This window comes from Rhyacophila brunnea, unplaced genomic scaffold (assembly GCF_057557595.1).
Source record: "Rhyacophila brunnea isolate RB1 unplaced genomic scaffold, BYU_Rbru_1.0 scaffold_3, whole genome shotgun sequence".
In the NCBI taxonomy this organism is placed as follows: Eukaryota; Metazoa; Arthropoda; class Insecta; order Trichoptera; family Rhyacophilidae; genus Rhyacophila; species Rhyacophila brunnea.
Genome location: NW_028232965.1, coordinates 42,249,974 through 42,275,536, shown reverse-complemented (window position 1 = coordinate 42,275,536; position 25,563 = coordinate 42,249,974). Strand labels below are relative to the sequence as shown.

Below are 25,563 nucleotides of genomic sequence, written 5' to 3'. Positions count from 1 at the left end.
GCATAGAAAAATGATATGGTTATAAATGGCAAACTGAAACTAGCTTCAGTTATTTTGATACAGAAATCACAGAAGACTGAAAAGTGTTTCTTAAACCTATTTGAGATTCGCAGATATTTAGTTTAATTTTTCAATGGAGATGACGATATGCATGTATAGTGGTCTGCCATCTGGTTGTTAGAAATAAAACGTTTGAATAATCGTGATCATAATATGCATATTTAGGTATATATAATATACAATACATAATAAAAGAAAAAAAGGTATTTCTAAAGTATGTATAAATCCTCATTGGTTGTTTTGCATCTTAAAAACAGACAGCAAGGTTTTCTGTTATAAGCGCATATGAAAAATACTATAACATATTTTTTTATATTACATTCTCTTATAAAATCGTAAAATCAGTGTTTACCCAACTGTGATACGTGGAGGATTTGAAGTCATACCTACTCGTAAACATATTACTTTATGACACTAATAAAGCCGTAGCCAGTGGTTTGACAAAATAATGATACTTATGATTATATTTACCTATCATATTTTATCCTGTAGAGAAAAAAAAATGATAAAGTTTACTAGTAGATAATTATGTCTTCTTTATTGAAAATTATAATCAGTGCCAATCGATTTCATCTGATACAATAATTAATACTACTGGTGTTAACAAAAATTGCTAAGTGGTTATTTGTAAATTATCATGTCTCCTCTATTAAATTTTTCAATGGACGTTGACGCAATGTCTATTTTCGTATAATTAAGCGCTGACATGCACAGTGACACAAGTGGCATTTGCCTTTATAGTAATCCTATCCGTCCATTATGATAATTTTTCTTCATTCGCTTTATGGAAATTATACTATGACATCTGTGTGAATTGATTCTTGATTCTTTATCTCAACAGGGGATTCCATTGATCTTTGAATAAATAATGCGTTGCACAAGTCTTGAATGAATCTGGTGACCTCCTTTGTGTGGTTTATTTTTAGCGTTTTTAATCATTTTAATCGTGTTTTTATCAAATATGCAGATTAGCCGTTTAAGCCACTAGCGGGTTTTTTTATGATTTTTTTATTAATCGTGCATACAGTTGGCGACCATCAATTCATGCCAAAGATACGTCTGAAAATCATTTAAACAAATCGATTCCTAGATAGATAATAACAAAATACCTACTTCTAATAAAATATAGGTCAGAACCAAAGATGTTAAATTTTCTGCCATAATGAGTCATCTGTGGTTTGTCTATCAAAATTTCTAAAGCAAGTTCCAGTTTTCCACAAGTGCCATTTTCGTGTAGAATAAAGAAAATCACAATTGAATTTCTATAAAAATTAGTGGTCTTTTTTGCTTCAGTTTCATATTTTTAGGCTCCATCTCCATACAAGAAGGTTTTCTTTCGGTAACATACCTATTTGCTCAGAAAAAAATGAGTTAGGACTATATAACTTGCTGAGAGAAACATAACAATGCTTGATGGAAATCTGGAGAGTTGTTAGTGTGGTTAAATAAGTTGCCACAGAAAAATTAATTAATACAGGTACATATAGCATGCGTTTTTAGCATTAGCGTTTTGTTATAGGTACCCACTTTACATATATATAACACACCGATATATGCAATTTTTCGTCGTTGTTTACCCAAATATTCGAAATAAATAACTTTATTGCGATTGTAACAGGCATTTTCAGACCAATATACAGCTAAATATAAATTGAGCTGAAACGTACCTACCTTATGAGCAAAACACGTGTGGTGATTTTTTTTTACAACTGGAAAAGTGATAAATAAATTAGTACATGTTACGTAAAATAAATGTATACTTTGTTTCTTACATCTTCGAGTTACCACTGAATTCCAAAAGAAGGTTATCTTACACCCAGATTATCCAAGTAACGAGCATCTGACATCGTCCCGATGAAGAAGATTTTATTTACTATCTATTGTGAAGAAATGTTTTTTGCTCGTCCAATGTCGACGTAATTCGATTCAAATGTAAAATGTACCCACCTACATCATTTCGAATCGGAAAGTATGCAATTGGATTATATCTATCCCCTCTGGAATAGAAGCGAAAGCAAACGAGGAATAAGCATAATTTAACAAGACTAAAATAATAATTTCATACAATTTGATTCGAACATAAAAGCGAATCACTCTCGGGAGCGCGCGGGCGGGCAGGAGGGCCGAGGTGAGGGGAGCGGATCGCTTTCCAACTGAGATTATGTTCCCCTGGTGTCTGGGAACCGGGCACGCGCCTCGGGCGAAGGCTCCGCGGCCGAGGACCGGGGGGAGGGGGGCAGCTCGCCGATATATCACGGCCCACGCGACGGTGGGAAAAACTCTCGTCCAACTATTTCGGTATCTCCTCCTGCAACGCTCTGGGAGCCTGGTATGCGAGCCGGCGGAATTTCACATTCATTACATAAATCAGATTATTATGATGTAAATAAACGCCGGAGTGTATAAATTTTAATCGCCCTAGCCCGTTTATGGTTGAGTCCCAAGCATAAGTGGATCGCGTTATGACTTTACAATTTAAAAATAAATACCTCTTTATGAATGGAAATCGCCAAAGAAAATTTTAACAGTCAAAAATTATCTACTTATGAAATATTTCGCTACATGGACTACAAATCTTTAACTACAATTTTTTTTCTTCTTCTTCGACCATGTCCGATCCTATTAGGATTATATGGGCCTCCACAGAGTAAAGGTTTGTATTAACAGATTTTGTTTTTACGAGAAATGGTTGTCAGCCACTTGCTCAACCTATTAGGTCCATACCCTGACTCACACATATATTGAAAAACAATATATGTACTTGCTAGACCCAGGATTCGAACCTGGGACCCACGGCATGATAGTCCAACGCTTATGCCGCGCGGCCTTTAAGTATGCAGAATTCATGTATAAAGATACAAACTTTGAATTGGGGGACAAAAATATAGGTACCTAATTTTATAATACGTAAATTTATATGCAAATTACCAATAAGTTCATATAAATATTAAATTTCTGTCAATAAATCCATCATTAATACCTATGTGTAACCAACTTTATTATCCAATGCTGAATCCTGCTATTTTTTTAATGTAGATATCATAACTATACTAAGGTACCTACAAAATTTAATTATTTAACTATCACAATACCGATCCAGTAAATTCAGATCGAATTTAATATAATGAAATGAATGAAACGAATACAACCTATCCCGTCGGATTTTCCGTCCACCACTCATATACGATTTATATCTTTCACATAATATATCAACCCACTCGATTCAAAAACCACACAATGACGAGAAAGGTTCTGCTACTGGCTTACGCCGCGACCAATCAAAGCGCGAGTCATTTAAAAAAACGAATAATATAAACCAGGCTTCCGTGTGTATGGACAGCTATAAACTTTTAGCTACCGTTCATGCCTATATCGCTCCCGTGTACGTATACGAGCCATCGTACTTTGAGTGTGTGCGTAGGCATCACCGTGCTACGCTGTTTTGTAATAATTTTACTTTCAAAGAACGCCTCATGGAAATAAATTATTGTCGTATGATTTCATTTTCTTATTTTTGTTACATCAATATAATCATAAAAATTAGACGATTTATTGTAAATAATATTGCAATAGCTGATGCTGTATTCTACATTTTATCAAAATGTGATATAACGTAATTTATTGTGAAGATATTTCTACGAATGAATTTTAGTGTTGTTTGAATGAAAGGTATAAGTATAAATATTATTTCGTATGAAACATATTTAAATATTACACCTACAAGTTGATTTATTAATTTAATAGGTATATTAAATTATAATATATGACAGATGAGAAGACAAAATACAAAATGATTATTTCATTTTTACCTTTGACTTACAAAAAAATAATACGAAAATTTGTTAAATACCTATAGCGAATATATAATATAACGAATAGTGCAAATCGATTAATCAGTCCATCTATAAGGAGTGCATTTACTGCACGAGAAACTATCGAAATCTTTTTAATAATATGATTTTTTGATTCGTTATTATACCTAACTAATGTTTGTATGATTTAAACAAGCGCCCGTCTTTGGAGAAATAAGGGAGATTTGTTGTTCTCGTACAAAAATAACAAACAATGTTTTACTATTTCGCTATGTATTTACTAGCGATACGGAGATTGCTAGAATAATAAATTTAGTTGTATAAATACCTAATAGATAAATAACAATAGTTAACCACCACATTCGCTCCTAAACATAGCATATGGGCCTACAAAGTGAGGGTTATCTGATATACTAATTAGGTACACGCATGGACGGATTCACAAGCTCTAAAAAAACCTAGGTATTGCGATATTTTTAAATAATAATAGCATTTGTGCTACTACAAAATAATAATAATTGTACATTGACCACTTGTTTACTGTGGTGGTTTTAGATACGTGGAGGCTCATAGCACTGACAGGCCCCACCACAAACGATAATCAAATGTTACGTAGGTACATAAATACAGATGTTGCTAGGATTATTGATGAATTGTTTTATAGGTAGGTACTTTAATTGATTTTTACAGCCAGATTGTGAAAAACACACGTTTTTTAAAAGATTTTTGTACTTTATGATGAACCAATATCCTCATATGTTTCATAAAGAAAACGTCACTGCCCTTTGGCACCCCAATTACCTATGTTTAGTAATATGGAATGGAGTATCACTAGACTTCGAATTATTCGAGTTCACAGCCATTTAAATAAGTTTCTTCAATCGATTTATATTTAAATCTGTTTCTTAATAATGCAGTAACGACACAATAGACAAATCAAATGATAAAACAATTCGGGTAGTCTGCAGATAGTATGCTAATTTTAATACTTTTCAACGAAAATAAGCAGATGTGGTAGTTTAATAAAATAGTTTTTTAGAACTTGAATATCGTGGATGATAATTTTTAAAGACGCAAGTTATATTTAGGATGATGAAAATTAATTTATTATCTATTTAACCCCACCCCATACATGTATAATTAACCTAACCGATTTTTTTAAAACGGTACATGTTCAAACACGCGCGTTAACATCATTTTACTCCCTACTTCAATTATCGTTTGTCAATTTATGGCTACGGCCGTATGTTGTAGCTTAACCACTGGGGAATGCCAAAAGAAATGGCGTATTTCAAAAAAACACTACCTTATTCTTAGGTCAATAATTATTATAAAGCAATTTTTATTCGTAGGATGTTTATCACACTCGAATGGTCAAAAACATAGCTTATAATAAGTTTCTTTAGAATTATCTTCAAATGTGTTAATCTTGCCGATTTTTTGAATAATAAAATGCCTAATTCTTGTCAAGTTTGGGATCACAGAGATTATCAATATAATTTTTTATCGTAAATATTTCACTATAATAATTTCGATATAAATTATACTGATGGTTTTATAAATGCGTTTAAAAATTAATAAATGTAAAAAATCTTAACACCACTGGAATTTATGTACTGAAATATGACTATATTCTAAAACATTAGAGCGAGAGGTTTAAAAGAATACTATTTTATGTAATAAAAATACTTTATGCATTCATCAAATGTTTAAAATAAATATTAAGGATAATAAAGCTTCATAATTATATAAATACATTATCTACAACGTTTAAGGTATGTCCAGGATCATGCTTTGAAAATAGAACAAAATCTCCATTTTGACCTACGCTAAGCATGTCCCCCCTTAACAGTAAGTATGCTTGTATTTTTATTTTTATTCAACATAACGAGCTCAATGATTATATTAATCTAAAAAAAACAGTCATGTAATAGTAAATGTGTCGAAAACATTCTATTATTTCGCGTGTCTGATGTTTCTTATTGAATAATGACTAAAGTATGTACAGTAGTTAAAAAGAGAAACGAGTAGGTTGAGTGTGTTATGCCCCTCACCAAAATGAGAAGCCAACACCACGTGGGAGGACTTCTTCAGTTTCCCAAGAGACGAACTTAAAATATATTGTTATTTTCCGTTCATTGAATGAAGGTTAAAATCACGATGGTGTAAAACAACACATAAATTGAGTTAAAACGATTTTTTGACTTTAAAGCCATATTTCAACAGTGGGCGTGCCATTTACATTGTCTATAAAACACTTTATTTGCCTGTCAATTAATTCTGTAAACAGGTGCCGCAATGGTTTTTGCTAAGATTTAATGAAATTGATTAATTTGATTGAACTATTTACTTGTAAGTAGGTACTTCTATATATAATAAATGTATAATTTAATCGAAACATATTCATAATTACATGTGAAAAATATACTTACAACCACTAGGAAAAATCTTTTGGTGGACGAGGATTCAAACCCGCACCCCTGAGATCCCCTCCCATGTGCTCTAACCGCTAAGCTATATGTGTCTTATCTAATTATGACGAAATTAACAAGATGTTCGTAAAATTCTCGCTGAAGCGTTTTCTGAATTGCGTTATTGTTTTAACAATCGGCTTTTGTATTTTAAATGAAAGTATTAAATGATTTTCCTTGTTTACTAAAGAGTGTTAGGATCTCTTCAAAATTTTGTTATAAGGTACTTACACATGATAATAATTTAACAAACTAATTTTTAATTTAACGAATAATTCGCAAGATTTAAGAATGAAACATCCTTTATTGAATATTTAAAAAAAATAGTTTTTTAACTTATTATGTAATTCAAGTACCTACAAACAATAAAAAACATAGCTCACCAAATAATACTACTTACCTACACGTAAATTTATTATGTTATCTTATATGTTTTTACTGAGTGTACTGATAGAAAATCTGTGTATTTTTTCAACATTTTATAACCCATGTTAACAAAATATGTGACTTAAAAAAGAAAAGTTTCATATGATCCAATTGGTACAAATTGAATTAATGATATTAGAATAGATATCTATTCAGATTATTGAATTTTCCAAACATATGACGTCTCTAATAATTCTGGTTTTATAAGTAGATACAATATTATAGTAGGTACACACATTTTCAATTAGCTATTTATTTACAACTGTATGAATAATATTCTTTAATTTAAATGTAATATGTAGATATATGTAGAGCTCAATTCAAAACAATGATTACCTAAAGGATAATATAGTAGGAACATAATATGTAATATAATATAAAAATATTTTAATATAAGCCAAATTTAATAATATTTACATCCAGTGATATAACATATTTGCGTCGTCGTAACGTGGGATCACCTTAACTCAATATTGATTGGATAAATCGAATACATCTTAACTGTTTCTAACACCTACGGCTGGAAGTTTTGAAAGAAACGTGAGTCGATCCGAGATTTTTTTTTTGTGTTGCGTTCGATGACAGTTTGTAATTACTTGTATTAATCAATATTCCAACTGTAAATCATTTGAGAATGATCCGACATGCCGTCGCAACCTGCCTACAAACTCATAGATCTTTATTTCTTATGATAAACAAAATTTAAAAAGTACGTTAATCAACGCTTTATATCGTAACAGAAACACATAGATAAAAAGATAAACATCATCGTTGATTTGCTTATAGAAACTGGTTAGTGAGCCGTTGTATATCAATTATATCAGTTTTACGTTGAAAACTTAATAAGCCGTTGGTATAGTAGGCTTTACTTTTGCAACGTTTTACGGCAATGATAGTCAGGTATAATATTATGGCACGCTATAAACATAAATATTGAATACATAAGATGATATTAATGAGTGACTAATTGATATTATATTAAATACCTGTACCAATTGTGTTAGGTATAAGTTAACCAACTACATATACGAAAATATCTAAGACGTACCTACAGTTTATTTTTTTTTAATTCAGTAAATTCAATAAATATTAGAGATTTAATAAATAACCTACGTAGCATATCAACCAGGTGAATATGTTATATAAATTTCACAAATAATTTAACATTTTAAGTGACTTTTTCTGGAATAAAATTTCAGTAGAAATAGTAAAATTATAGTACGCATGGCGACACTACCATCCATTCATGCAATCAATAGAAACCACGTGTTTGATGTGTTTGCAAGATATCGTGGTGATTTAAAACAGGCAAACGTATTGTGTAAAAATGAATTAATCAGCGCTTTTATTATATTAGCTACCTATTAGGTAATATGACCAGTAAAAAGCTTATTAAGTAATGGGTAACAATATAAAATATAAATCTATTCTCACATATAAAAATTAGTGTAAATAATAATATAGGCAGGAGATATAAGTACAATTTAGATAATTTTGCAGAATAATAATCGTTAACTTTTGCAATGAAATGTTTTATCGATATATATGTCGCTATATAACTAATATAACTTTCAATTTAAATAAGTTGCTGAAATATGAATCATTATCAAAAAGTAACTTTGAAATGAAATCATATCAATTTATAAGTAATTATTTATGTCAAGATAATGTATGTATATTTTGTCTCTATTTCAAAAACAAACGAGCTTCTGTATATAGGTAATTGCGTGCGTGGTGTGGCAAAACAGGTGCAAAACTTACAGGTGTAATGTAGAGGTGTACAATGTAAATGCATGTTAACAGCTCGCTTAGGTGTGGTTTAATTGAAGTGTATTTAATGCTCGGATCATTCGAGCGGCATATTTGCATAAAATATTTCGTTCTACGTCGTGGGTTCAGTCAACTCCTAAGACAGTTGCATTGATAATTATTAAAATAAAAGTAGATTAATTTATTACTCACCTAAAAACGTATAGATATATGACAGTAATACATACGTAGCTATTTAAGTAAGTATGTAAGTATATTTTATTTCTTAGAATAGTTGCATCCGTCAAAGTTGCATCCGATTAAAAATGTTTGAATGAATTCACGTAGGTATCTACTGGTAAGCCGGAAATATACGTTACAATAACATCGATTGCAAAATATCCATATATTTTTAATACATACTATATAATAGAATAGCTTAACTCAAAGTCCTCCAACCTATAATCCAGTTAAATAAATTTATTCGCTTGGCTAATTATATTCCATTTGTTTATATAGCCAACGTATTTAACAATTATGGGATAAAGTAATCAATAATAGGTAGGTACTAACTAAACCATAAGTACAAATTCACAACCATTTCGACGACCGATACTAGGTTTTAATATTACCCGTGCGTTGAGCTCTAATACGTGATTTACTGTACTCTGATGTTTTACTGAATTTTCATCTGCATTATCGGCTAGCCATTTAAATACACTACAATTTAAATAATTGTATGATCTAAACGTTATATTACTTATATACGTATGTACCTATCTATAATAATATAGGGCGGGTAGGCAATTGATAATATCACGTTGTTCCTTCGGACAGCCTCAGCTAGGAAAAAATATTTATCTTACACGTTTCTGAATTAAAAATTATAAATCAATTTAATTTAGTACTGAGTATAAAAAAACTCCATTGCGCACATGCATGGTAATAATATAATCACGCAACGGCCATAAATTGAAAGAAAAAAAACAAGATCGTTTTGAATATGGAATTCTTTCCGGCTAACATCTTACATCCCTCTCGGCAGTCAATTTTCCTCTGACTAGAATCACTGTATCTCTTTCACTCGCTCTCGATATTATTATTTTTCCGTTCTCGAGAGCTACTGCGCACGCGCGCGTAATTCGGTGGCACACCGCCTCGCCAGGGGCGTTCTTGCTTGCGTTCCTAATACAAAACGGAGCTTACCCACCTGTCGATCAAAGTGATGTATTTTATGTAGTTTATGTATCAAATAATAATCCTAGATATTGCGTCAGTTTTATAAAGATAACGGGTAATAAAAATAAATGCACTTGAAAATAAATACTTATCGAATGGCCGAACGAGTAGTCACATTGACTTATATGTAAGTAGGTAGGTATATAACTACCTACTAGATATTGTCATTACCAATATTGAGCCATTTTAATAAATTATAAACAATTATAATTATTACATAGGTAAATAGCTAAAAATGATCTCTCCTATGGGAAGTACACTGACCTCAAAAAGTATATTATGATATATTACCAAAGTTTTCCAAGGAATGATAATTATTCATTCTTCCAATCCATTGGATCCTCAGAATGAAACAAATGTAGGTACATCAAAAAAAACAACATTGATTTATGCTAGTCGCGAGGCTGAACCCAACTTACATATTACCTATTAGTTATTTTCTTACTTTTTAGATGTATTTGAGAAAAAAATATCATATGATTAATTATTCAAAATTTACGTCGGTACGTAAAATAATTTTAAATGAACCAATAATATAGGTATTCTATGAGCGTTCTTAATACCATGAATATCGACAAAAAATACAAATAGATATTTTCCTAGCTACTTATTATAATATATATTTAATACCTACACACACTTTTTCATGATGTTCGTCTAAACTCTAAACACTCTGAATGCTAAAAACTGCCGTGTTTAATTATCGGCAAAAAACTATTAAATCTGTATATCTCAACATGGTTTATTTTAATGTTAGTTATTAAAATGATTTGTCAACAGTTAGTAGTTAAAAATTGTTAAAGTTAGATAGGTACTTCATAATATATAATTAAACCGTTCTTGCTTAGATTAACCGCAATTAACTAAATGTTAAATATAATACTTATTGACCCGTGTATTTAAACTATGTATTAGGCTGAGAGCAAGTATATCGTAATATATTCACACGGTAGGTAAGTAGACTAGGTAAGTACGTTATTATTTACATAATACCTACTACTCTTTCTCATATGCTTGCCCACGTTAAAAGAAACTGATTATTTATTTTGAAACGAAAGCCATTTTAATACGATTCTTTCCGTTATGACGTCCAATTGAGTGGTAACTAAAAAAACGTGACCTGGATAATCCACGAGCTGAACTAAAACAATGTGTAGCTGGTTTCTTCGCGGAGGTGAGGTGATGGAAAAAAACGCCCGCGGGCGAAATTAGCTCCGATGCGGCCCTCTCTCTACGGTAGAACAATACTGCGATATTATCATTGTGTTTACGTATTTAATACACAAACATAAACGTTTTGGTAACCGAGATACTGAATCACTTAAGTATAGGAAATTTCTCGGAATTATTTTATTTATAGCGTGTATTTACAAGGTAAATTGATCATTCCGTGAATCGGCTTGAGAAATCTGAGATTTTGTGAGTAACTTTATTTTAGTTCGGTATGAGAAAATCCAGTTCCGTTAATAACATTGGTGTATTAATCTACAATCATCTAAAAATTAAAACGCTGTCATGAACAACCCTTATACTACAAATTTCATTCGTTTAAACATCGATAAATTTTATTGAAAAAAGACTACTTAAATTGTACTAAAAGTTTACATAATATACTTATTCCAAATTAACATTTAAGTATATCTTTACAGCATATCATGTAGGTAACGTGTCAGCCTAAATACTGATTTTAAAAAATCTATTTACATTGCAATACAGGTGCATATTGGAACGTTGAGTTCATATTGTTTACCTTTGCTATTAACGTCTGATCTAAATATTAAAATGATGTATCTAAAGCTGTGTCTATTTATTTATGTCAATGGTCAATACTCAAAAACTCCGGACATTACGTATGTAAAATACAAAAAACAAGTTGATAAATGCCAATTAATAATCAATAATAATTACCCGCCTTACTAGGGCGTAGATAGCATACTGCGCTAACGACGAGAGCTCAGGGTTCGAATCTAGTTATTTACCGAGCGCATTAGTATTTCTCTCAAGAAATATAAATAAGTTACTATCCTAATGCATATCTTGGGTTTTTTGCTTCTTCATCCCCCACCCTCTTTTTCAAAACTATATAAGCCTCTGGAAAATAGTTATTAATATAATCACTCCGTGTTATTGATATAACTTAACTTTTAAACCTCACATATTTTTGGAAAGCTATATTTTCCATCTGAAATCAAAATTCGTATTAACTTTCATTCAAGTACTCAATTTTAAATACATACGTATAAAACCAACATACTATGAATCATACCTACACATAGAAATCTTCGAATGCACCCATTGAAAAGTAGGTAGGTAATATTATTGAATATCCATCGTTACATTTAAAAATATATATGTCATCAATATTGTTTCAAAGAATATTAAAAACATTTATGAAATAACGCACATAATTTAATAGAAAACAGTATTTTTTAAAGTTGTTAAAATATAAATAAGCAATACCGAATTTATAATTAAAATACTATACTATAGAAAATATTTAAGTTGGTATCTGTCACTATTTATAATATATACCCACGGGAACAAACCTATCGATATTTAGTCAAGCAAATTTGCGATTAAGTAAAAAATTGTCGGAATCCTTTATCTTTAGTAAAGGTAAACAATGGTATTGTTTTGAGAATTCGGTTTGTCGGGCCTGCTATATTATGTCTATGAGGCAGGTTGCACACTAAAGCCTTCTTAACAGTCATATATTATCCGATTATAGGGTTCCTTTGTGTTTTTTTTTTCTTTTAGCTGTTCACTTCTTATATTTTTTTCTTCTCGCATCGTTCACTGTGGGAAACTTCGTGTTTCATTGATGTCTCGAGGTTTTTTTTATTGTTTTCTTCTGAAGCAAGGTGGACACACACGCTGTAAAGATTTTTAATTATCTCTGCGACAGGTATGTTTGTTTTGGACAATGTAAGGTAATTTTGTTTGTAAAAATAGTGCTTATTATGCTTTAGGCTGCAGAAAAAATGTTTTATTTTCGGCGGTCAGGCTACACGCTTCATATTTACAAAATAGTTTTATTTTCAATTTAAATTCCTATTAAATTCTTACCAACTTTATTGTACCTATCAGTATTATCGTTATAACTACTCACTTGACTTGTTCTAAACATCTAAGGCTATTTATTAACAATTAGGTAGTATTTTCATAATTCAAGCGCATGGCTAAAAATAGTTTTATTTTAAATATAGACACCATATTATATAAATACTGTATTATATTACAAGAGTCTTTAATAACCTATAATGTGTGTCTAAAATCTGGAAGCTATAACATACCTATTCAATAATGCGTAAAGTTTTTTTTCGCTTCGTAAATGTAATCTGTATTCATTGTAATTTAAAATTAATTATAATTAAATCTTTACAACGCTCTAAAAATTTTATAAGTTTAAAATTTTAATATTCCTCATATATATTATGTATTTACTATATTATATATATTTATATATTAATTAAACCGTATCTCTAATATCTGTCACTATGGCGCATACTGTTCGGCCGTACAAACGTGTGTATTTTTGTACAATAACAAAAACACTGAGTAGTATCTATAATCTATAATATGATCTACCAACTTACATATACGAATCACAATACACGATGATGCGTTTATTACCAATTAAACTATAACATATTTAATCATTGCCTATCTACTCCACTTTAGTAATAAAATTAATATTTTACTTATTTGGTACTTACTAAATAAGTTCAAAATACAATAGGTCTTTAGGAAGATACTTTTTGGTAAATTTACGTAGGCACGATATTAACCAGCTGAATAGTTAATATTGTGGTAAATAAATGGTGTTATTCAAGATATTAGCTATATTGTTTATGTTTGTAACAAAATGAAAAATTTTACTTACTTTAAATTCAGCTGTAAGCATCCGAATATTATTATCAGTATCGATTTAGATATAATACAGTCCTAAGCGCATGTAACAAAGAGACATAAAGCAAAACATGACACAAAATAGTAATATATTATTATTTTATTAGCTGATAATATCACTACATTATATTATTATGTGTCAAATAAAAACGATACCTTCCAGGTAACCGCACCTTACTATGCAAATAAATAACGATTTCTAGAATAATACATATTATTTTATTTACATAAAACTCTTCATTCCATGTATTATCCGTTATCTAAAACAAATGCCAGTTTCCGGCCCGCTCTTTTTGTGATCGTCGTGTAAATATTGTCAGGGCATCATCACAGGTCTGTGGATGAAGGTATTATTTAAACTTCAGGATATAAGGCTTTATCTCAAACGAGGCGCGCTGTTGACAATATAACAAACATATCAGCACGTCGAAAACTTGAAAGAATAAACCCTCGCTCGATTTTGTAGTGCCGCTAAATAATCCCACTTTGAGATAAATCATCACAATCTAAAGACACATTGATAAATAGAGGATCCATGACTGAAGAAAAATTAACAATTGGGCACATACGAAAAGCTGAGTTATATTTTAATTTTTACAGTTAATTTTGTATCGTTATTTTTACTTACTGGATTATCCAATAAGCTAAAAACTTGTTTTTTTTTATTATTTCAAACAAGACACTCAAATCAGTCTTCACACAGCGTTAAATACCCAATAATTGGGTTATTATTATTTTGTAATGTCATAGTGTATATTATTTTTTTTAAATATCGCGGTGAGGTAGCTAATGCACGTGAATCTGTCTGACTGCTCAATTATCCGAGTGCTAAGATCCATTGAAATATTACATTGCTATCACAAGCCTTTAGTAATTAAGTTCTCGAAGTATATTCCTGGCAACAAATTGAAATAATAAGTTAAACTACATTTTGCAAGAAGGGTAAAAAAATCGTACTTTAAATGTGTTATGTGGTGTATAATATCATCAGTTATGTATTCTGAGTATTCAAATGGGCAGTAAATCTTAAGACACTCATATGCCTGTGAATCAAATCAAATCTCATTGCTCGTAGTCGTAGGTATCTCAAATCAACATATTCAACAGATTCAGAAACTGACAGATAAAGTTACTTATCCACCTAAATGCAAAACACTAACTATTTTGGTGAAAGAATTATAGAATTATAGCTTAGTTTTCCTTTTCACAAATTATTTTATTACTTGTTCGTCCACTACAATGACATGTAGACAATTAATACAATTGATTGAAGACATGTGATTGAATAAAAATTTAAATATAATAATATATAGGTACTTACGTATTTTAATAATGTGCATCTGTCAAAATTTCATATAAAAATTTGTTTTTTACTTATTGTTTCCAAAATTGTACAATATTATTTATTTAGATACCTATTTCTATTTTTGTTAATTTGAATTTTAAAAGATATGCTTGTCCAGTGACTCAACTGAATACTTATAATATTGTAAATTTCAGCAATATTATAGTCTTCATTGGTATAATAAGATACGAGGAATTTTTCGCGGTTCGATCTAAGGCAGAGTATACCCAGCAGGGGGTGCTTTGACCCAAAACCTATATTACACATATTTTTTCAATATTTATTACATAAAATGCCTTAAGTACCTAACCGGTATAATAATATAAACATCTAATTTTTAATTGTAGATTCCGATGAATCATTCATTATTTGTGATATCAGGTATGCCTTTGTTCAATCATAATCTATTTACATATAGGTATACCCTACTAACAATTAACTCAGCTGAAATAATATTCTTCTTATTGTACACATATTTAAGTTTGCTAAAAACTTCTCATATTAAAAAAAATATTCTAGATTTAATATATCGAAACATTACTAGATGCACTGCGATCACTCTAGCAATGATATGAAATAACAATTGATTACTGTAAACATGGAAAAATATGTGAAAATAACCATTGTAATAATATTACCGCTATCATTATTCATTACAGTAAGTGGTAGGAATGTACATGACTTTTATAATTTCATCTTGTCATTATTGACACAGCCAGCTTATAGTAAAACAGTCAAAATAGGGATCAGATGATAAATCTATGAATATTATATTCAGCATTCACAGACTCATGCTTTGCTATTTTCAGTAAAAACACTTCTTGCAAAGATGGTACAGTATATTTATATACGATAATAACCGTAACAATTCCACTTTTTGCATTCATTTAGGATTTAGAGAGCATTACTGTTGTCACTTCAGTAAATATTAATTTTGTCGTTCTCATTAATGTAAGTTTTCGATTTTAATGATATCTCATTGTAATGTAACATATTGCTGTCTTCTTCGCGGTTAAAATATTTGATAACACAATTAAGATTGCTATGTTTTGTAAATTGTTTAATTTTTGTATTATTATTAATATTTATTTGTTACTTTTCCTTTTACGTTCGAACTCATATCTCAGTACTTTTCGTATAAATGTCATAATTAATGACATTTATTTGTCCTCTGTTTTCCTGTTATTTGTTTATATATGTACTTTATTTATACATTAATTATAACTTACTGTGTATTGTGGTGGATTGGCTAATCGTATTTATCATTGAATTAAAAATCTTTATAAAACAGGGCAAAGTTTGTAAGTATTGTCAGCAATTGAACGATCGTGATTCGATATAAGATTGAATGTATTTTTTTTATCAATTTTTGCACAAAGTAGGTGAGGTGAAGGCGGTGGGGCCCGCGCGGGGGGCAGTGCGAGATCGGAATTGGTCACAAACCGGTCCTCGCTTGATCCGGCGATCAAAAGACACTCGCGTCTCGATTCGATCCTCATCGCCTCAGAGTAATTCCGCCACGCGCTTCTGATTCAAAGCGGCCGACGCAACAAACGCATCTCTTATGCAATCAACGCAGCTGGAGGAATTCTGCAGACACTGGTCATGCAACGTGTAACTGAACAATGGTGCCGAAAATAAATTATGACTGAATCTTTTGTACGTTTATTGATAGGTAATCAAAAAAATATATAGTTTTAATTATATGCAATGCATACCTACATACCCAAGAGACATATAATTAATAAATCTACAATAGTGCAACATTAATTATGGTGCATATAATATTAAAAAAATAATTTAAATTTAAATTTAATTTAAAATCTGAAAATACCTCGTATAAATAATGTGATATGTGATAGCATTAACTTAGTATTTCATTTAACAACTGCACATTATCAAGTATAACATTTTTGTTAAGATAAGTGCGTTAATGAGAATTGGCAGCATTACAGGAGAACAATTTGAAAAAAAGAACTTTATTAATTTAGTAATATATTTTTACTGACTAATCTGTCAAAAAATAGTCACAGAATAACTATTGCTGAAGTAAGTTAGTTATGGGTTACGATGAAGATGGTAATATAAATGATTTAATTGTTTTTGCTATAACGTCCCCAACTCGTATTATTTGGCTTAGCATCTACAGTTATTAAATTTGACAAATTAGTTTATAAACGATATATTCTTTGCCCTAATGAGCATTTAAAGTAGTTAGGTAAGAAGGAATCATTAAAAGTATTGATTATCATGTCATATAACAACCAAAATAGTTGTCGGCAAAAAACTAATTTGCTGAATTGAATATAATTAAGACTACATTAGTGCCAACAACTCAAGGATATGCATGATGTGGCGATGGACCGAATGAAATTGTACGACTTTGTGCTTGCTATATGCTCAAACTCCGGAATGCGATAGGATAAAGTAAGTAAATTGTGCCAAAACATACGAATATACATTTACGAATTCTATGAATAATTTGATAAACATAAATAATTGAAATTAATATTTTCTTTGACTGAGATGGCCTGGTCATATCGTACAAATGGAGTTGTATCAGCCCGGAAAAATTAAGATGCTGGTTGGAAAAGCGTAGGAAAGCCCATGTTGCTTTGATTGGATGGCATTACCTTAGAAACAATCACTATTTAGATTTGGAGAAATACGTAGTGAAATAATCACGACAGCTAGACCAGAAGGCGTCTGGAACTACCCCTGTTTTTATGCCACTAATAACAACTACTACAAAAATTTGTAGGTACTTTCTAGATAGTTAACATAGTTTTAATCTAAATATTTTTTTATTTACTGTGACTAATTAGAAAAAAAAATGTTTATTTGTGTCTGCTAGTTTTGTTATATTCATACATTTCATTATTTTCATTATATTATCACAATTGAATTAAAATGATTTACAAAAAACTCTTAGGAATTACGTAATGTGAAGCTAAAGTAGTGGTGAATAAATTAAAAACTTAACAATAATTGACAAGTTGGTTTATAACAATTACTACAATTAATTCGTAAGGGTGAAAAATGCAATTAAATATAAAGAATCTCCGATTATCATTTTTAGTCAAATCGATGGATTTCTGCCAAAAAACTGATACTTTAATAATTTAGCAGTCATTACAGTAACAATTGAAAAATGTGACAATCATAAATATGACACCATAGTATTAGATAATGCTTATACCAATAACATAAGGTGCATAATATACTTCAAATATTACGTAGCCTACAGATTTTTTCTTTGATAAAAAATTTAATGCAAATGACATTTTTTTCGAAACAGAAGCTTAACTAATTTAAACGTTCCGGAAAAAAATCATCCCACATACAAAATTTAAATATCGAATAAAAATAATAAATGCAAAATGTTTGATTGGAACGAATTCAAGCACGCATCGTTTCGAAACAATAATATTGCATACACAAATTGCAAAGACTCGTAAAATGACCTTAAAAATCGTATATATTATTAGTGCAAGTGACAAATCGAAAAATAAGATCAATAAAGACGTCAAATGTATCTTGGAGTGAATACCAAAAGAGGCTATGATATCATTGGATCGATTCTCCGTCGCTTTGTGAAGATATCGCGACATACAATGCGAACGATTTCGGTAACAGACGTTTATGCGACCTTATATTATTACAAAACAACTTTTAAAAAAAGGGCAACAGTTTCGAAATGTTGGTGGTTTTTGCAAGCGAGTGTGCGATGCTCCCTGCAGTGCTGGATTAAGGAATAGGTATAACAAAAAAATATTCAATAAAATAATATATAAAAAAAAAACTATTTTCTAGCTAAATAATCATTTTTTTATTGACGATAAAATGGCCAGTGTTACATGTAATTAATACATTGAACGAGAATTATTACTTATGCAATAATTGTTTGGTTATTGACCCGGCAATGTCTAATGTAAAAAAATGCATACCTACGTACACATGGACATACTTATGTAACACGAACGGAATTTAATATTTTTTATGTTTAAAAATATGTATTGATTAATTTATATTTTATTTAATAAATAATGTAAATTACATTTATAATTAGCATAACGACGATGAATAAATATGAATATTATTATAATATAGGGATAGTGGCCTTCTTATTTATGTTAAAGTTATTATAACTAATAATTAAGTCGAATACCTTATACATTACAATTGCGAAAAATATTGTAATATTATTTAAATGCTACATTTTAAATAATAATTATAACTTGTTATTAAATTGATTTCAATAAGTGTTACTTCTCCAAAGTATTATATTTTCTTACGCAAAGTGCATTTATTATATTATTCTTAACATATCTACTATTTACGAGGAATGATTGTTAAGGACTTTCTTAATTCATTTGAGTCCTTCTTCTGAGTCAAACAAACAACGTGTTATTTTTTTCAGGCATGGATGTTAAAGAAAATAATATATTAAAATTACATATTATTAAAAGCACAACTTATTAACAAAGTAAGCAGTATATTATTATTTAATATTAACGGGCTCATTAAATACATATTCACTTATCTGTATGTTTAATTTGTTATGCAAATATCTAAATAAATAAATTAATATTTGTTTTAAAAAAAAAAGATGAAACTAATAATACTATACTCATATAGCTAGATTAACCCAGCTACTACTACGTTACGTAGAGCTTGACTTCTGGCGTAGAAGTAACCGTGCTACGCCTAAACGGCTCACTGCGTTACGCATTGCTACGCCGAGTAATATCTTGAATATTGACCTTTTTATGAAAGATTGGTTTAATTATAATTAAATCTTGCATTTTTTGGTACAATAATAAGTGACTACTATCTATAAATACAAATAAGCATATCTTTTAGCCACTAATAACTAATTGAAATTGTTTACTAAATTAACGCAATTGCTACCTATTTATATATGTACATATTATTAAATATGTATTTAAACATTACTAAATACTAAGTCATCTTTATAAAATGTAACTACATGTTTTAAGAAACTCTCAGTAGATTTTAGAGTAAGTTAATAATTATATGTTGACGTTTTAATAGTTTTATTCGCATATAAAAATATACATAAAATGCAGAACTATGAATTATACACTTGGCTTACGATTGCTAGCTTCCGTGAATAAAATTGATTAAAAACAATTATATCCGTAAGGTTCTTCTAACCCGTTAAGACGGTCGGAGGTTCCGTTGAGATCGTGCACGTTATAAAGATTCGGATACCCGGAGTGCAAAAATCGCTACCTGTCATATATTTATCCTCATTTATTAACATCAATAAAACTCTGCCGTATATACAACCAGAGAAAATAATATACAATTTGTAAAATGATCAACTATGTTGCATTTCATGACAGATGATATAAATTGCAATAACACGCCGAGGTACTTTTAAATTTTAACTTAATTTTTTTTGTTCAAGATTGTATAACTTCACTAAAAATACATAACTTTGAACACCATGAAAAACATGCATATTATAAAAAATGTGGATATTTTAAACCGAATACGATTCAAACTCATATATTATATCAAATGCTGTGCCAGTACTTTACCAATTAGGCTACCAACTCAAATAATTGGTAAAGCATTCGCCTGTCAAATGATTTATGTAGGTTTGAATCCTGATTGGTCCAAGATTTTTACAAGGATTTATCTAATATCGTCGTTGAGCTGGTAAAACCATCAATGTGACAATATTGAAATTTTATCGAGGATACTTACAAAAAACTGCAATAAACCTAAGCAAAAATATAAACATGAACGAAGACTTTGAATGTTCTAGATGATAATCTGATTTAATCTAGATAATTAGTAGTAAATGACTTGTCATAAACGAGAGTTTTTAATGACACCGATATGATTTCTACTTGTATTACGGGCTTATTCAAATGAATATGGTAAATCGGAAATAAATTTCATTAATTTTGGTGGTATATAAGAGAAAGTTAATCGTTTTACTAAACTATGCAACATAGTATATGAGTAAATATGTACAAAAAACATTTTAGCGAAATTGTCACATCTGAGGTTTTACGGGTCGAAAATTTTATATACCTACGTATAAATTATTTATATATTTGTTTTTTTCTTAGTCAATTCAAAGTTATGCTTCATAACATAATATTTTTAACGTTTGTTTCCGTTAAAATATATACAGCATATATTTTAATACCTAACCATACATTATATATTTACAAATTGATATATTCACCGTTATTTTACGATATTTTATTTTGTATAAGTAGTTACCTACTACAATAAAAGTAAAGGGGAACTCGATTGTCAATTTAACAAGCTACCAATAAATTACGTCCTACTACAAAATTCTTTTTCTGTAGAATATTTCAATATCTCTTTTGTTAAAATTTTGAAACATTTCCATATGCGTAAATTGGGTTACTTTTGCTTAACTAATTAAATGATTGCGTACCTAAATTTGTCGATTCTTAAGCAACAATGAGTTTTGAATTAAATATGTGTTTTCAGTTTTTCATTTTAAAAACACTGATAATCAGATCATATCTTTTATCGGCGACAGCTAAAACTGTTTGAAAGATATGTACTAAAACATACTAATCATACTTATAATTAATTTACACAAAATTACCAATATAAACACATACTAAAATGAATGCTTGTTTATTAATATCAACAGAGCATTTTGTTCAACAGTTTTACATTTTCAGCGTCCGATTTTCATGAACCACATTGACATGATTGCTTCTTCAATAAATAGAGAAACCGTGTATATTTTTTTTAAATTTAAGTTTAAAAAAAAAACAGTCCAAAAACTAAAAAAATCTGGCATTAGAACTTTTGCTTTATTTTATCACTCAATGATGGTGTTAATATTGCAGAGGCAACATTTCTACAAGAGGACCTCCAAATTTATCAGCGCCTCAAACATCAATGGATCTAAAACCGACACCATATTTTACAATACTAGTTTTGATAATGATGTTATATCATTTTTAATCTATATATAAGTAAAATGCATTATTCAGTCGCGTTTATTATACGTTTATATATATATAATATTATACTGATATATGCTTATCGCATATTAAGGGAATATGAAGAAATATTATTTTTTCTAAGTAGGTATATTGACTAGGTATCTAAAATGTAGGCCTTTTAAAATTTAAGTAATTTGTGACTAGAATTGGGTTTGACGGTTTCTTCGTACTTTTCTCCAATTCGACAGAATTTTATCAGGACGAAATATTAAGGAAACCTTTTAATGATGCGACTCTGATCATCGGGTTTCGAGCGAGGGTATCGTTTCTTTGCGTGGCCCATATCTTTTGTTTGACACAAAGGGGGCGAGAAGAATGGAATCGTCATAGCGCCGTCGGTGACATTTTGAAACGTCCTTAAAAATCGATCGGGCACTTCTGCGGCCCCCTTGCAACGGACACCGCCCCGTGGTGTAAATGACATGCCTCACAAAAGACTCCGGAGACCGACGTTGTCAGTAATTTATGTGATATTATGATTAAATTAGCCCAAATTTATGGAGCCAATTGAAAAGAGCGTCATATCGTTCAGACACCACACTCAAAGGTAACGAATTAAATTTTGTTTATGTTCAGTCAACTGTAAGAAAGTATTGTCACAATCTACAATTAATTATATTCATGTCATACTAATATTACAATCAAATATTTGTATAAATAAAAAAAACCAATGGTGCGGTTTTCTAAAAGTTTCATCGGTAATTACTTGTGTTGCAATATGTTTTATTAAGACTACTAGACAAAACCTAGCATATTTAGTCGCATAATGTCATTATTCAAAAATATATCTGCATCCAATTAGTTCTACAAGGTTCGCGGTAAATCGGTCATAGGCGAAAAATATTTTTTTTTTTAATTTCAGAATTGTTTTAATACATATTTGTTTACTTTAGGATTGCTGCATTATTAAAGAAAATATACAAAGACACATTCACTTGTGTAATATATTAGATTAAATAAAAATTCTAAATGATAGGTTCATTGACATCGCAGTGCTTGTTATTAAACATTAGGTATTTTTGATTGAATGGGTGGTTAACACACAATTTTACTATTGTCTCGTAATGGCATAGTTATTTTTAAATTCCTTCAACATTGCAGTAAGTAGGTAGGTTTGATAGATTTGTAAATCTGTCGGCTTATAATTGTCTAGGTAAGACAGATTTGGCAGGTGGATTAAAATTATGAATGTCTCAGAAAACAATAATGGCGTAACCCTTTATACAGGGCTCTAAATGGAACGGAGCGCACCGGAGTTCCGTTCCGGTTCATAAAATCTCCAAAAATATAGCTCCGTCTCGTGGAACAATTTTTTTATCAGTCTGAGATAGATAGACCATATAATAAAAAATCTAACACACTTATTTTTATAAAATAAAATTAAATAACTATGTTAATATTATCGTAAAATTATCAAACGCTCCGGTTCGTAACATTTTCCATTTCGAGCGCTGCCTTTCTATTATCTTTAATATTTTTCTTTAATAAATTTATTAAATTTATAAAGATACCTAGGTAATTTCAGTCTGTTAGTCACAATATATAATAATGAAAATGCAACTGTTATCTTGATGGCGCTAAAAATCCTTTTATTTGCATATCCGATGATCCAGCGTGTTATGTTGAGTGGCAAGATAAAGAAAACCTATCCAGGAAATTTAATTTGACATTTGGAGATAAGCCAAAATTTTCAATGCCACTATTGCACTTCTGGACGCGGTTTTTGTTGATATCGTTATCAGAATAAAAACTGACTTGTCAAAAAAAAATCTACTTGATATTAACAATCAAATACTATTGTGTTATTGATACATATTACATAACAGTAGCGTTACCGATAGAAAGTATCTCTGAAATTTGTCTGTCTAAAAAATACACAATTCTTTCTAACAAATATTTTTTTTATTATAAAATTTGTTGCCATCAATTAGGTGTTTAATATTATTTAATTGTAAATACTATCTAAGATTATTACAACGTGTACCTTAAATTGAATGAAAAACAACACCGATTTCTTTTATATATAATTTACGCATAATGTGAATCATTTAGTTACCTATCATGGTAGGTATAACTTTAAAAATTATATGTAGAATTAAGTAACTATATTGATATTTTTATCCATGTAATTATTACACTGTAGCTTAATGACAACACACATAATATGATAAATACCAAACAAAATATAGATATAAACAACAGATGACACATATTAAAAAAAAACTATGTAAAACAAGCAATAAATTAGAACTTTATATTAAAAACAAAAACTTAGAACATTTTTTATAATTATTTTGAAACGATGTTTAAAAGTCACAGTCAAAGTCAAAGAATATCTTGTATTCTTTCAAAAAAAATATTACATTCTAGTATTTATTTAATAAATCTAAGAATGATTTAGGATAGTTTTACTTTGGTTTTAAATTCAGAAACATATTGTATTCTTGATTAATGAACTGTCATAAATTTAACTGTTGAAGAAATGCTACTGATTTTTTGTTTCGTAAATAAATAAATCAGATACGTGCGTAAATCAAACAATGTGTCTCTGTTTATTACAGTAAAATAATAAACATGCGGTTCAGTGGGTACACAGATAATAAACAATCAATTAAAAAAATAATCACAAAACTCACCTGAAAATGTCGTAGCTATGTTCTCGGGGAAAAAATCAGCAACAGCTCGGCGATATGACGGTAATAAAAATACAAATAAGCGCTGGAGATCGTTGGAAATCTACTCAAAGCGACGATAACGACTGGAGGAAAAAACAGGCAGGCAATTATACGCAGGCGATAAAAAAGGCAATTTATGTCGGCTGGCTTCCGTGCTACGCAGACGTCGTTCGCCAGAAGCGGAAAGTTCGCCAGAGTTCGTTCTCTGCGGGCTAAGTGAGTCTCGCGGCGTAGCTTAATGCTTCGACAGCAGTGGCCAAAGCGAGAATAACGCCAGAAGTCGAGACACACCGGTTCGATTGCGCTTTAGTAGTGGTAGCCACTTCGACCACGCTTCTAACTGCTCCCTGCGCTCGGAAAACTTCCGAAGGCTCTACATGAGATCACCTAGGTCTCGGCTCCCACACGGCCGCCGACCCGCTCACATCTCTCTCACACCACACTGCAGACCCAAACAAAAAAACGAGATGCACAATTTACCCTTCCGCGGCTAAACACGGAACATTACCGGCTTCTTGGTTTTCTACATTTAAAAAAAATACATTTTTTTCAAAGGTCCACCTGCATCAAAATTTTTCTCGCTCTTCTTTTGTACGCTACACACATAAGTGGAAGGGAGATGAGTAAATAATACCTAATAAACTTGAAGTTGAAGAGCGCTAGCTTCTTCTCTGCGTGCCTGCTAGGATTCTGCCCTGCGTGGTCGCGTCTGTGAGTATTGACTGGTATTTGTGACGGATCAGGATGGTGTGCGAGAGGACCTGCTTCATGTGTTTGTGTCATCTTTGTGGGTGTGCCTGGGGCTGTGTGAGTGTGGTGACGTTCAGAGGAAAGAGGGAACGGCAC

General features: G+C 30.4%; 1 protein-coding gene across 1 annotated transcript in view; it reads right to left on the bottom strand.

Moving 5' to 3' along the window:
- Positions 1-25,034, bottom strand: part of drm (odd-skipped family member drumstick) — a 59,432-nt gene extending 34,398 nt beyond the window's left edge. The window contains exon 1 of the mRNA XM_085952070.1: positions 24,679-25,034. The gene's annotated coding sequence lies outside the window, so the exon portion shown is untranslated. The remainder of the gene's footprint in view (positions 1-24,678) is intronic.
- Between the last annotated feature and the right edge of the window lie 529 nt (positions 25,035-25,563).